A 15,828-nucleotide genomic window follows, 5' to 3' on the forward strand; every position below is an offset into this window, starting at 1 on the left:
GGCAGTGAACAGCCCGTTCTAGTAGCTTGGATAAAGGGAAGAGGGAGATGGAGCGATAATTGGAAGGACATGTGGGGGTCTAGTGAGGGTTGTTTGAGGAGAGGTATAACTATGGCATATTTGAAGGCATTGGGAACAGTTACAGTGGAGAGTGATAGATTGAGGAAGTGACAGATAGGAGGGATGACAGTGGGAGAGAGAGCACCAAGGAGGTGGGTAGGAATCAGATCAGAGGAGCAGGTAGTGGGTTTGGAGGAGGAGAGAAGATGAGCAATTTCCTTTTTAGTAATTTCAGAAAAGGAGGAAAAAGTAGCAGGGGGTTGAAGGGAGGTTGGCAGAATAGAGAGTTGGAAAGGAGAGTGGGGGGTGGGGTGGAGCAGTGATCTGGTTGAGAATTCAAGGTGAATCTTGTGAACCTTGTCGTAGAAGAACTCTGCTTTCATCTGGGGGGAGAGTGAAGGGGGGATTGGAGGTGGGTGCACTTTGAGTAGAGAGTTCTGTGTAGCAAAGAGACAGTGAGGATTAGAGCTACGAGAGTAAGTTAAATGGGCATAGCATTCTTGTTTGGCAAGTGAGAGAGCAGACCTAAAGGATGTCAGGAGGAATTTGAAGGATATGAAGTCAGTATGTGTGCAGGATTTAAACCAGAGACATTTAGCAGATCAGGCACAGGATCGCAGGTAGCGGATGTTGGGGACAGCCAGGGCTGGGGGTTTAGTGCACCTTGCAGGACATGAAATGGGAGGAGCGAGGGTATCTAGAGAAGAGAATGGTGTTATAGAAGTGGACGGCTTCATTGACTTGTATGATATGGTAATTGAAGGGAAGGATGAAACAGTGGGGGAGAGGGAGTCAGATTCAATAGCCTGAAGATTCCTAAAAATATAAGTAGTGATTGCCCGGGTCTGAGGGGGTGGGTGATGAGTTGTGAAGGTTAACAGAGAGGTGCAGAATTTGGTGGTAAAGCAGTTGGAGGAGAAGACAAGGTCAAGGCAGTGGTCATTCTGGTGTGTAGTGGTAGTGAAGCACCGATGGAGATTGTATGAGGATGTTAGGGTGAGAAACCTGGAAGTGTAGGAGTCAGAGGTCATCAGCATGGATGCTGAAGTCACCAAGGAGAGGGAAGGAGATGAGGGTTCAAGAAGGAAGGAGAGCCAGGAGTCGGTCAGTGAGGGAGAAAGAGAGGGACTTATCAGGGGGTCGGTAAATGACTGCAACTCAGAGGTAGAGGACCGAATAGACGGATAGAATGGACATCAAAGGAGGGAGAGCAGTGAGATTGAGGCAGAAGGGGTTGATATCTACACAATGTTAAGAGTAATAGCCCAACACCACTTCCACAACCAACTGGGCGAGGTGCATGTATGAAAAGATAACCTCCATGACACAGTGCGGCAGCTGAAGCAGTCTTTGGGGCAGATCCAGGTTTCAGTTAGTGCTAGCAGGTAGAGAGTTCAAAAGACAAATAGGTCTTGAATGAGGTAAGTTTATTGGTGACAGAATAGGCATTCCATAAAGGGCGCATTAGAAAGGCAGAGAGGAGAGGAACAGAAATAAGATTGGTTATATTGTGGTGTGACCCATATGAGTGCAGTAAGGGCTGATTAGGAGAACCAGGGTTGCGATTGATGTCCTCATCTCAGACAGCAAGAGTAAGAGAATACATGTAAGAGAGGTGTGGGAAGGGCTGCGTCACAGTTGAGATACATTCAGGTAGAGTGGGGCTGGCTGAATGAGAGGGAGAAAGTATTGAAGGGTTTAAACTAAACTAAACCTTAAGCTTATATACCACATTCTCTCTAAAGTTGGAGCTCGGCACAGTTTACATGTACGTTAAAGAAAAAAACATAAGAATTAGTGATTATAAAGAGAGTAACGAAATTTACATTTTTGAGAATAACCAAATTTATAGGGCTGAGAAGAGGGTGAAGGACAAGGAGGGTGAGGTGGTGAATCAAAAAGTGAGTGGTATGGTAGTGGGGGTTAAGTGGTTTGGGGTGAAGAGATAGTATTTGGGAAAAGTCAGTATTAGGAGGAGGAGTTGGTACACAAGAGTCATGGGAGAAGGGAAGCAACGGGCACTAGGCACCTGCTTAGTGGACAGTGAGATTTATCCTGGATATGGGGGAGATCTGCTCACACCTTGTTCCAGAAAACAGAGTGAATAAGGTCAGTTAAAAACTGTTAGGGACCTTTTAAATGGTGAGATAAGAGCTGGAGGAGGGGCACTACTTTACTTCCCCCATGGAAAGGTTTTATGTTATAAAAGAATAATGGATTCTATCTTTACTTTCCAAGCTGCTTTATTTTGTGATAACCTGACTATTGATCTTAGATTATTAGTTTCTTATACTATTTTTCATAGGAAACTAAAAACATTTTTATATAGAAAATTCTTAGAATGAATCCATGCAAATTTTATTTTACTAGTGCATTTGGACCAGGTTAATATTAATCTCTCGTTCAGGGGACTTGATTTGTGTTGTCTCCTTTATATGTTATATAAAACTTTTATGTCTGGATATATGCTTTGTAATCCACTTTGGGCCTTATCAAGGGGAGTTGGCAGAATATAACATAGATTGGATTGAATGGGGTTTAAAAAGAAATGTGTGCTGGACTAATGGCTAAAGAGGATGTGCTTTGCCATTTGGATAGATTTGGGTGCGATTCCCATCTCGGGTCTTCCACTTCCTAGGGAAGCTGTAGAATATCTGATAGCAGGGAGGCAATAGTCATTGAGCAATTGTGACACCTAGTGGCCAGATATAAGACGGGCAATTTCAAGGTTCTGAAAGGAGCCCTGATGCATGCCATGGCACTGCCCCCCCCCCCCTCCCAGGCAAAGATTGTTGTTGCAATGACTGAACTAAAGTAAATTTAAAGGGACTATAAAAAGGTGAATGAAGGCCCATAGTGCCAGATGCCAGCCCTAATTCTAAAGAAGAAACCCAAAAAGAGCAGGAAGAATTTGAGGGGTTAAAAACCAGAAGTGTTTCTGGGTGAGGTGGGCAGATGTAAGGGCTGTACATTATGCATAAAAAAATGACATTTTCAAAAGGTTTGCAAGTCATTTTGTTCTCATTTGTCCATGCACACAAATAGTAAGGGTAAAGTACGTGGGCACACTTCTGCCAGCATAAATATTAAGCAAATTTGGATTGTCATTGAATATTAGCCAGCCCCTGGCTCCTAGCTGTCTTACTGAAAATTGCTGTCTCGCTGCTCATATAGGCAGGGCAGGATTAATTTGTTGAGGACCCCTAGGCACACAAGTACACTGGGCACCCTGCCCCAACCCACCATGCACCCAGGCGGAAACAGGAAGCTGCATCAGAGGGAAGCTTGGGCAAGCAGCATCGCTTGCACAGTTACAGTTCCCGTTGCCTTTCTTACCCGCGTTGCTTGCTTGTCTTACTTTCCGTCGATGGGGGGGGAGCCACATTGCTGATCGGGGGGGGGGGGGGGGGAATCCGCATTGCTGGAGAGGCCCATCGCCGTTTGGAAAAACAATGTTTATGCCCTCCTTCATCGGGTCCCCGTGACCATTTCAGGCCCTAGGCACGTGCCTACTGGACCTATTGGTTAATCCTGCCATGCATATAGGGGTCCTTTTACTAAACTGCAGTAAGCACTAGCACATGCTTACCACACGTTAAACACTTACCATGAAGCATGTGCTGGTGTCCTGGGATAAAATGGTTAAATTGTATGCACACATCATGCATTAAAAATATTTTAAAAATTTTCTGGAAGGGGTGTGTTGGGAGTGGAGACTAGGTGTGACATCACATAGTAACATAGTAACATAGTAACATAGTAGATGACGGCAGATAAAGATCCGAATGGTCCATCCAGTCTGCCCAACCTGATTCAATTTAAATTTTTTTTTTTTTTTTTTTTTCTTCTTAGCTATTTCTGGGCGAGAATCCAAAGCTTTACCCGGTACTGTGCTTGAGTTCCAACTGCCAAAATCTCTGTTAAGACTTACTCCAGCCCATCTACACCCTCACAGCCATTGAAGCCCTCCCCAGCCCATCCTCCACCAAACGGCCATATACAGACACAGACCGTGCATCACAAATCAATTAGTTTTGGGGCATTGCCATTGCTATGTCAAAGGCTGGTGTAAGTGCTCACGCCTAACTGTTGACCACTAGGCGCATAACTCCCTAGTATTCTATAACCTACGCACATAACTCCTAGGCACACTCCTGACCTGCCCATGCCCCTCCCACTGCCACACCCCCTAGAAGTTGTGCACAAATTACAACGCAGCTTTTAGAATAGACAATGCCAATTGACACCAATTTAAGCCAATAAATGGCTGTTAATTCCAATTAACGGTTTTGTGTGCAACTAACCTTATAATATAAATTAGCCACCCAACTGTACATGCTAAGCTAAAGTTGGGCACCCAGTTTTATAGAATCAGTGGCGTACCAAGTGGAGGGGGGGCAGCGGTCCACCCTGAGTGCAGCCCATAAGGGGGTGCTCTGACATCTCCAAGGGCCAGCACCAGTATCAAGAACTTCTTCCTGGCAGCAGCAGCGTTCACAATTTGCTGTTCTTTTTGGTGTCGGGTCTTCCTCTCTGCCAGGTCCTGCCTTCGCGGAAATAAGAAGTAGGTGGGACTCAGCAGAGAGGAAGGCCCAATACCAGAAGAACAGCGAATTATGAACGTTGCACTGCTGACTGGAGGGTGACAGAGGGAAGGGAGGGGATAGGGATAGAAATGCTGCACCTGATTGGGGGGAGGGAGGCGAGATGAAAAGAAATGCCAGGCAATGGGGAAAGGAAAGGAGGGAGGAGAAGGAAGGAAAGGAGATGCCAGACTATGGAGGGGGAGGAAGAGAGGTCATGGGGGTGGGGGGGAAGGGAAGGAGACAGAGATGCCAGATCAGGGGGGAGGGAGGGAAAGGAAAGACAGAAAATACCAGAGAGGGAGGGAGAGATGCCAGGGCATTTCGGGGGAAGGGAAGGGAAGGGAAGAAGACTGAAATGCCAGATTATCAGGAAGGGAAAGGAAAGGAAAGAAAGGCAATGCCAGAGCATGGAAGGAGAAGGACAGATGGAAGGAGAAGAAAGGAGAGAGATCCCAGAGCATGCGGGAAGAGAAGCAAAAGCCAGACCATGAGGTGAGTTGGGATGGGAAGGAAAGGAGAAGGGAGAGCTGCCAAAGCTTGGGGGAGGAGGTGGAGACAGAAAGAGAAAAATAGAAGGGGCAGAGAAAGAGGGTGGACGCTGGATGGAATGTAAAGTGATGAGAAGATGAGGAAAGCAGAAACCAGAGGAAATGCCACTCTCGATCTAATCCTAAATGGGCTAAGGGGACCTGCAAAGGAAGTGGAAGTAGTGGGACCGTTGGGAAACAGCGATCATAATATGATCAAGTTCAAGGTGGAAATAGGAATACTGAAAGGAAAGAGAACCATAGCGACAACTTTTAACTTCAAGAAGGGAAACTACGAAGCAATGAGAGGAATGGTAAAGAAGAAACTTAGGAACACTTCCAAAAAATGGCATACGGTAGAACATGCCTGGTCCTTTTTCAAGAATACAGTGAGCGAGGCGCAAAATCTGTATATCCCCAAATTCAGAAAAGGGTGCAACAAGAGTCGAACAAAAGACCCAGCGTGGATAACTAAAAAAGTGAAGGAAGCGATAGGCAATAAGAAAAACTCATTCAGAAAATGGAAAAAGGACAAATCTGAGGGAAACTGGAAAGATCACAGAAAGTATCAAAAAGAATGTCATCGTGTGGTTCGAAAAGCCAAAAAAGAGTATGAAGAGAGGCTAGCCAGGGAAGCACGAAATTTCAAGCCGTTCTTTAGATATATTAAAGGGAAACAGCCGGCTAGGGAAGAGGTGGGACCACTGGACGACGGAGACCAGAAGGGAGCGGTGAAGGAAGAGAAAGAGGTCGCAGAAAGACTTAACATGTTCTTTTCATCGGTATTTACAAACGAAGACACAACCAACATACCGGAACCTGAACAAATCTTCAAGGGAAATCAAGCACAAAAGTTAACATCCATGGAAGTGAGCCTTGATGAGGTGCGCAGGCAGATAGAAAAACTAAAAACTGACAAATCGCCGGGTCCGGATGGAATCCATCCAAGGGTTCTGAAGGAACTAAAGGAGGAAATAGCAGAACTACTGCAGCAAATTTGCAACCTATCTCTGAAAACAGGTGTGATTCCGGAGGATTGGAAGATAGCCAACGTAACGCCCATCTTTAAAAAGGGATCAAGAGGGGACCCGGGAAACTACAGACCGGTGAGTCTGACCTCGGTTCCGGGGAAAATGGCGGAAGCACTGATAAAAGAAAACATCGATAAACATTTTGAAAGAAACGAACTTCTGAAAACCAGCCAACATGGTTTCTGCAGGGGAAGATCGTGCCTGACTAACTTACTGCACTTCTTCGAAGGAATTAACAAACAAATGGACAGAGGAGACCCCATAGACATCATATACCTAGATTTCCAGAAAGCCTTTGACAAGGTGCCTCATGAACGTCTACTCCGGAAACTGAAGAACCATGGGGTGGACGGAGACGTGCATAGATGGATCAGAAACTGGTTAGAAGGTAGGAAACAGAGGGTAGGGGTGAAGGGCCACTACTCAGACTGGAGAAAGGTCACGAGTGGTGTTCCGCAGGGCTCGGTGCTCGGGCCGCTGCTTTTTAACATATTCATAAATGATCTAGAAACAGGGACGAAGTGTGAGATAATAAAATTTGCGGACGACACCAAACTATTTAGTAGAGCTCGGACAAAGGAGGACTGCGAAGAATTGCAAAGAGACTTGGACAAACTAGGGGAATGGGCAGAGAGATGGCAGATGAAATTCAATGTTGGGAAGTGTAAAGTATTGCATGTGGGAAGCAAAAACTCGAGGTATAATTATGTGATGGGAGGGAAGTTTTTGAATGAGAGTGCACAAGAAAGGGACTTAGGGGTGATGGTGGACATGACAATGAAGCCGACAGCACAGTGCGCAGCTGCCGCTAAGAGAGCGAATAGAATGCTAGGTATAATCAAGAAAGGTATTACAACCAGAACGAAAGAAGTTATCCTGCCGCTGTATCGGGCAATGGTGCGTCCACATCTTGAGTACTGCATCCAGTATTGGTCACCGTACCTTAAAAAGGATATGGCATTGCTCGAGAGAGTTCAGAGGAGAGCAACACGACTGATTAAGGGGATGGAAAACCTTTCATATGCTGAGAGATTGGAAAAACTGGGACTCTTTTCCCTAGAAAAGAGAAGATTAAGAGGGGATATGATAGAGACTTACAAGATCATGAAGGGCATAGAGAGAGTAGAGAGGGACAGATTCTTCAAACTTTCAGAAAATAAAAAAACAAGAGGGCATTCGGAAAAGTTGAAAGGAGGCAAATTCAAAACTAATGCTAGGAAGTTCTTCTTTACACAACGTGTGGTGGACACCTGGAATACAATTCCAGAGGAAGTTATAGGGCAGAGTACAGTACTGGGGTTTAAGAAAGGTTTGGACAAATTCCTGCTGGGAAAGGGGATAGAGGGGTATAGATAGAAATTTACTGCACAGGTCCTGGACCTGTTGGGCCGCCGCGTGAGCGGACTGCTGGGCGCGATGGACCTCGGGTCTGACCCAGCGGAGGCATTTCTTATGTTCTTATGTTCTTAGAAAAGATTTTTTTGTTGTTGCTGTAGAATAAAGTAGTATTATAGCTGAATTGATAAACATTTATAAATACAAAATAGAAATAAGGTAATTGTTTTTATTGGACTAATTTTAATACATTTTTTAAACAAACTTTTAGAGATCAAAATCCCCTTCATCAGGCAGTGGCATACCAAGGGAGGGGTGGGGGGAGGAGGGAGCAGTTAACCCCAGGTGCAGCTCCTATGGGGTGCTCCTCCGATCCCTTTTTATATTGGGGGGGGGGGGGTTAAACAATGATCGCTCCTGGGTGTCACATACTCTAGGTACACCAATGTATAGAATTAGGAGGATAATTGTGATAGAGATTTTTAAGTGGCAGCTCCTATGGGGGGAACAGATTCCTGTGAAAGGAATCACTATATGGTCTTCTGAAAGAAATGTAAGACACTTTTGTTCCCAGTCAACGGTTGGAATTAGGGAGTATAATCTTAAAATGCTCTAATATTGATGAAGGGATTGCAATAATGCTCTTGTGTTGTATGTGTTTGGCTTATATACATTTTTGGTTTTTCGTTTAGAAAATGTTGAGGGTCAATATTTAACTGGTAGCAATCGGCATTTCATTGACTACCACTGGTATTATGCCTGGAAATTCAATTCTGTGCAATATTGGGGCCTTGGAATTGAATTTCTGAGTTTCTAGAGCTGGCTATGGCACAGCTTGATAAGTGCGATATTCGGCACTTAACCAGCTGCGGGGCAGCACATAAAGATAGGACTGACTTTTATGCGGTCCTATTTATGTAGTTAACCTGGCTGGTTGGATGGACTCTATGGACCAAACGAGTCTTTCTCTGCTGTCATTTACTGTGTGTAGGGTTACCAGATGTCCAGGGAAACCTGGACATGTCTTCTTTTTAGAGGGCTGTCTGGGTGCCCGGACGGATTTCCAAAACTTGGCAGTTTGTCCAGGTTTTGGAAAGCCTTGAGCATGGGGCCTCTGAGCATGCGCGGATGTGACGCAATGTCACACACATGCATGTGACATCATCGTTCTGCATTTGCGTACGCTCGGAGGCCCTCTAGGCATGGCCCTGAGCTCAGGGAAGAAGAGACGAGGTTCATGTAGTGGCGTTGCTGGGGACGGAACGGGGTCCAGAATGGGGCAGGGCCACGTGTCCTCTTTGCTTTTTAACGAGGAAATCTGATAACCCTATTACTGTGTGAAGTACTGAAATAGGTACTTAGCCGGTTAAGTGCTGTCTCTATCCCGGAATGTCCTCAAAATAGCCAGTTTTGAGTTTGGTGCTAACCAGACATTTTCGGCGGCATTAACTGGTTATGTGCTGCAGAAAATGTCTGGTTAGTCTTGAAGAGGCGATTTTAATCAGCCAGTAGCCACTTCTGGCTGGTTAAATCGCTTTGAATATCAACCTGGTTAAGTGGGGTGTTTTTTTGTTTGTTTTTTTTGCATTACTTGGGTGGAATGTTTTTTGGGAATGCAAGGAATACATGTGTTTAATAAATAACAAAAGGGGATGATGCAGGTGGCAATTTGTACCACCGACAGCTGGAAGGTATCCTAAGTCAGAGTAATGTGGGTCATATGGTCCTTATGTGACAACAAGTACTGTTTGTTATGTAAAAACTGAAAAATAGGAAACAAAAAGATGGAAGTGATCTGCGTTGTTCAGCATATTCATAAACACTCTGGAAAAGAGAGTAAACAGTGAGGGGACAAAATCTTCAGATCATACCAAATGATTCCTGGCAGTTAAAACCCAAGGCTGCTGGCGAGGAGTAATGAAGAGGCCTCTGAAATCTATATGAGGGGGGCACAAAAGGAATGGTGGAGTCTGAGGATAGATAAAGGGCAAATTCTGCTGCATTCCTCCTCACTGACTTGTAATAGAGAGTGCTAAGTCATGTACATGAGAACAGTCCCAACTTCCCCTGCACAGGGACGACTCAGCCCTGATCTTACAGTTGCTGGGGAAAGTCCCCTAATAATTGGCCCAGGGCACTTCAGGCAAAGTCTGATGTTAAGAAAGGATTTATACATAAAACAGGTAATAAGCAGAAATAAAACAAGACCATTGTTGAGAGGGCTTGGGAAATCCACTACTTATTCCCAGGATAAGCAGCATAAAATCTGTTTTACTACTTGGGATCTAGCTAGGGGCTTGGGACCTGGGTTGGCCACTGTTGGAAACAGGATACTTGGCTTGATGGACCGTTGGTCTTTTCCAGTATGGCTATTCTTATGCTCTTAATTTCTTGGATTAACAATACTGTTGTGATTATCTTCTGAAGGAATAGGATTACCTAGGGTAATCAGATATCCAGATTTCCCCAGACATGTTCTCCTTTTGGCAGTCTATCCGGGCGGCTTTCCTTTTTGCCCTCATTTGTCCAGGTTACAACGTTTAGGGGGGCAGCAGTGATGAAGGGTGGCTGTCTTTGACGGGCTGCGACCTGCCGATTGACCCCCCCGCTTCCCCCATGAGATTTCAATTTTGGGCTGTGAACAGGCTGCTCCTGGCCTGCTTGCTGTGGCCTTCCCTCTGCAGCATCACTGATGATGCGGCAGAGGGAAGCCCAGGCTGAGAGCATCCTGATCTTATAGTGTAGCAGTATCAGCAGCAATTTCCACACTGCCTATTGCTGACTCGGAAGTCTCTCTGTGGAAGAGGGGAGGCTTTTGGGTTAGTGGCAGGCAGCATGTGAGAGTCATTGCTGATATCACAACCCAAAGAAGCAAACCTGGAGTACAGGGAGGAGAAAAAGGAAAGTTGGTGGCACGGGGGAGGGAAGAGGTAAGAGGAAGGAAAATTGGAGGCACAGAGGGAGACATGCATGGTGAGGGGAGAGGATGAAATTGCACTTAATGGAGGAGAGGAAGAAAGAGATGATACATGGAGGGGGATGGATAGATTTGACATAGGGCACAAGGAAGGGAGAGAGAGAGGTGTTGGACATGGGGGTAGATGAAAATGAGAGAGAGATACATAGGAGGTGAAAGGGGAGAAGGAGGGAGATGGATCCAGGAGCAGAATGCAGTGATGGAGAGATGCCTGGAAATGGGAGTGAGGAAAGAGAGTGGGAGAATACAGCAGGGAAGAGATATGGAGATGTCAGGCTACAAGGGTGGGGAGGGGATGCTGGGCTATAAGGGTGGAGAAAGGAAGATGCTGAGAATGGTACAATCCCCGAGGGGGAGGAGAGGGTGGCAAGGAAAAAGATAAGAGGACAGATAACAAAGGGTAGAAATATGGTAATGGAGGTACATTGAAGATGAAAGGGAATGGAGGGCTGAGGAAGAAATGAGATGGGGGCATGGGAGAGAAGATGGAAATTTGATAGGTAGTTGAAAAGTGGAAAACAGGAGAAGGGTAAGAAAGAGGCAGAAAAGAGCTAAAAAGGAACGATCAATATCTCTGAGGCAAGTGTAGTGAGGGAATAGACAGGAGAGAGTAGAAAAGACAAATGGATAGCAACCGCTCGAAGGAGAATTAGCAGACGACAGGAGAGGGAAAATGGGCAGGGCCATGTGTCTTCTTTTTTTTTTGCTTCATAAGAACATAAGAATAGCCTTACTGAGTCAGACCAATGGTCCTTCAGGCCCAGTAGCCCGTGCTCACGGTGGCCAATCCACGTCCCTAGAACCTGGCCAAAACCCAAGGAGTAGCAACATTCCATGCTACCTATCAAAATTTGGTAACCTTATGAAGGCAGTACCTTCTTCTGATCAGAAATGAATAAATGTTGGTACCCCTGTATTAGTGTTTGTGATACACATATGCACCTGTTTTGTTTCTGATGACAAGTAAAAATGTGTTTGGTTATTATAGTATTTTTCTGCATTCTTTTGTATTGCTTTTTATTAAAATACATACCATATTTTCATTCTTTAGGACACACGCGACCATACGACGCACCACCCCTGTAGAGGAGGAAAAACCATGGAAAAAATTCTGCCCACCACCCTGCCCTGTACCCTGTCCCCCATCTGGTGGTCTAGTGGTAGGCCGGTACAGGGTACAAGGCAGGTCTAGTGGTAGGTAGTCCCAGGTACCTTTAAAAAAAAACAAAAAATCTTTCATTGGTCCAGCGCTATATTGGCAGGAGCTTTCCGTGCTCCTGCCCCTTTCTCGCTGGACGGCTGTCCTCTCTTCCAGCAGAGCGGCGCACAAGGCACAAGGCGCAAGCTTTTTGCACTCCTGCCTGGTCCTGCACTGCTTTCTGAATGGCTGCCGGAAGAGAGGACAGTCGTCTAGCGAAGCAGGGGCAGGAGTGTGGAAAGCTCCTGCTGATACAGCACTGGACCAATGGACGTTTAAAAAAGGTACCGGGGGGTATTCGCTCCATAAAACACACCCTTATTTCCACCTACCTTTTTTGGGGGAAAAAAGTGCACCTTATGGAGCAAAAAATACGGTAAGTGAAATATAAAAGCATTTTAATGACAATCTCATAGGGAAATGTAACTCTGGTATTATGTTCCAAGATTGCTTCATACAACTGCCTGTATGAGGTTGGCAAGTTGACACATTACCGACGGCCCTGTTTATAATACCAGTGTTTAATCATGAAGAAGTGGAACCTGTGCAGAGTGCCAGATATAGCTCTGCCCACCATGTTGGGCAGACTAGTTGAACCCAACGGGTTTTTTATCAGCCATTGTATGTACTATGCATCATGAGGAGGTACGGAGCAACTTCCATATGAGTAGAGGTTCTAGAAGCAGAACACATAGTAACATAGTAAATGACGACAGATAAAGATCTGAACGGTCCGTCCAGTCTGCCCTGTAACTACATGCATTACAATTTCATGATTGAATTGTCTTTTTCTAGATACCGTAGATGACTGTTGGAAAATCCTTGATGAGGGGAAAGACGCTCTGCTGGTCCTATTAGACCTGAGCGCCGCCTTTGATACCATCAATCACTCACTCATCCTATCCAGACTACACTCCATTGGAATCCATGATGTCACACTAGCATGGTTCTCCTCCTTCTTAATGAAAAGTCTTAGAAAGTATTATTGGAACCCTCCTTATCAGAGCCAAAACCTCTCGACTACAAAGTGCCTTAGGGTTCACTACTATCCCCTCTCCTCTTTAACATATACGTCAAACCAGTACTCGACATCGCAGAAAAACACCAAATCAAAATACACTCATACGCAGACATACAGCTCTACCTTCCCCTAGGTCAACACCGAGATGTACAAATGGAAAAACTGCACTGCTGCCTCCCTAATAGAAATAAACTGGATGACTGCAAATAAACTACAGCTCAACGTGTCAAAAACAGAACTTCTCTGGATACATAAAGACTCCTGCGCATACCCCGCCCATCTCTTTCCTGGGGAAATGACATACTTACAGCCAAAGTCAAAGTCCGCAGCCTAGGAGTGACTCTCGACTCAAACCTGTCGCTCTCAGACCATGCATCAAACTTAGTATCTTCATCCTTCTACTACCTCCGCAAACTAAAATGCATCCGTGCTTACTTTTCAGAAAACGATTTCGCCCAGCTACTATACATGTTTGTACTAGCCTGCTTAAATTACTGCAATGCTCTACTAGTGGGCTTACCAGCAAAAACACTCTCCTGTCTACAAGGTGTGCAAAATGCCGCAATCCGACTCCTAAAAAATTTGGGCTTCCATGTCACCCCTGTACTAACATCCATGCACTGGCTACCTATCCAAAAACGATGCGCCTTTAAAACCTTAGTGCTAGCTTTCAAGACTTTCCACAAAATGACACCAAACTACATAGCATCAAAACTTCAAAATTACATCCCCAACTGATCACTGAGATTCCAAACAGAAAAACGGCTGGTCCTGCCACATCTATGACATCCCGAAGATGCTCATATCTCATTACATACCCAGAATGCGGCACGTCATCCTCCATCCATAAGATCACTAGACAGTCTTTGGAACTTCAGAAAAGCCGCGAAAACCTTTCTCTTTACAAACCCAGCTCCTTGAAGACCCACGTCTACACCCCGGACAGATGGAATCTCAAAGATACCACCTAATATACCAAACAAAATCTCGCTAAAATTCGCTTGCCATGGCAAATATAATTTGAATTACTACCACATTCTCTGACAACAAAGATGCATCCACCTGCAAAGAAAACCTATTTCACTTCCTAGTATATGTACACCAGGGCTGCCCAAGTCCGGTCCTCGAGATCTACTGGCAGGCCAGGTTTTCAGGATATCCACAATGAATATGCCTGAGATAGATTTGCATACCAAGAAGGCAGTTCAGGCAAATCTTTCTCATGCATATTCATTGTGGATATCCTGAAAACTTGGCCTGCCAGTAAATCTCGAGGACCGGACTTGGGCAGCCCTGATCTACACTGAAAATGCTGCAATTTAAACCACCCTATATCTACTAAGTATGTATTTGTAAGTCCTTTAACGAAGGTGTGCTAGCGTTTTTAACGCGAGTACCAGATTAGCGCACGCTATAGTGCGCACTAGCCGAAAAACTACCACCTGCTCAAGAGGAGGCAGTAGCGGCTAGTGCGTGTGCCATTTTAGCGTGTGCTATTCTGTGCGTTAAGGCCCTAACGCGCCTTCGTAAAAGGAGCCCTAAATGTTATATCTATACTGTAATTGCTGTAATCTAAACCCTTGTCCATGCTGTAAAGTCTGTCTCACTAAAATTTGTCCTACCCATAATATGAATGTACTCCTGTAACTCGTTCTGGGCTCCTTTGGGAGGATGGGCTAAATAAATGACTGAATAAATAAATAAATAAATAAAATGTTTCTTCTGGGCCATAATCCACCCAGTACTGCCCTTAGGTTTCAACTATTGGAGTTGTTGTTCAAGCTTACTCCAGCCTTTTTAAACCAGTTATTACATTACATTACATTACATTAGGGATTTCTATTCCGCCATTACCTTGCGGTTCAAGGCGGATTACAAAAGGTTAATTTAAAAAAAAAAACAGAGTTACAATGATTAGCAAGAGAGGTAAGTTGTAGATCTTATAAACATTTAGCGGGTTGTTGAGGGTGAGATGGTTTGTAAAAGAGTTAATAGGTGGTCATAGTGGAAGTTCTTTTGTTATTATTAGTGCAGTAATGGGTAGATCAAATGTCAGTTTTAGAGTTACTAAACGGTCGTGATGTTATTGCTGCTTCAGGAATTTCTTGAAAAGTGTGGTTTTTATTTCTTTTCTGAACGTCCTATAGTCTGGGGTGGTCATCAAGAGGTTGGAGATCTGGTTGTCCAGCCTTGCGGCTTGGGTGGCTAGGAGGCCGTCGTGTAGTTTTGTTCTTTTTACTTCCTTGATTGGGGGGGGTATGAATGGGGAGTGCGTTTTTCTGTGTCTTGTAGTGGGTGCTTGGATGAGGCGATTGTTCAAGTATGATGGGCTGTCTCCGTGTAGGGTTTTAAATAATATGCAGTAGAATTTGAATTGGATTCTTTCTTGGATTGGAAGCCAATGTGAGTTGATGAAGGCTTCAGTGATGTGGTCATGTTTTTTCAATGAGTAGATGAGTCTCAAAGCTGTATTTTGGATTGTTTGGAGTTGTCTGATCGTAGTTGCGGGGCAAGGAAGGAAGAGGATGTTGCAGTAGTCCAATATACCTAGTATTAGGGATTGTACTATAAGTTGGAATTGTGTTCTTTCAAAGAATTTTCGGACTTGTCTCAGATTTCTCATGATTGCGAATGATTTCTGAATTGTTTTATTTATTTGCGGTTGCATAGTGCAGCATCTGTCTATGGTCATGCCAAGTAGTTTTATGGTGGTTTGGATGGGATATTTGATTGCGTTTATGTCTAAGTTGGTTGTGGTTTGGATCTTGTCATTTTCGAGAAGGATGAATTTTGTTTTGTCTTGGTTGAGTTTAAGTTTGTGATTTTTCATCCAGGTTGTGACTGTTTCAAGTGTTTGGTGAAGTTTGTCTGTCATGGTAGGTTTAGAATGATCGTATGGGATGAGGATGGTGATGTCATCAGCATAACTATAGGTGGTTATGCCCAGATTGTCCAGATGCGTTCCTAGAGAAGCAGTGTAGAGATTGAAGAGGGTGGGGGATAGTGGAGATCCTTGTGGTACGCCGCAGGGGTTTGACCAGGATTCTGACTTTTCTTTGTTTGATTTTACACTGTAGGTTCTGAGTTTTAGGA

The 15,828-nt window shown here is 44.7% G+C and overlaps 1 protein-coding gene across 2 annotated transcripts in view; it reads right to left on the reverse strand.

The window, feature by feature from the left end:
• The window catches only part of KCNN4 (potassium calcium-activated channel subfamily N member 4), a 134,696-nt gene that overhangs the window by 61,467 nt on the left and 57,401 nt on the right, over window positions 1-15,828 (reverse strand). The gene's annotated exons all lie outside the window — the stretch shown is intronic.

The sequence above is a fragment of the Geotrypetes seraphini genome, chromosome 11 (assembly GCF_902459505.1).
Source record: "Geotrypetes seraphini chromosome 11, aGeoSer1.1, whole genome shotgun sequence".
NCBI classification, from domain to species: Eukaryota; Metazoa; Chordata; class Amphibia; order Gymnophiona; family Dermophiidae; genus Geotrypetes; species Geotrypetes seraphini.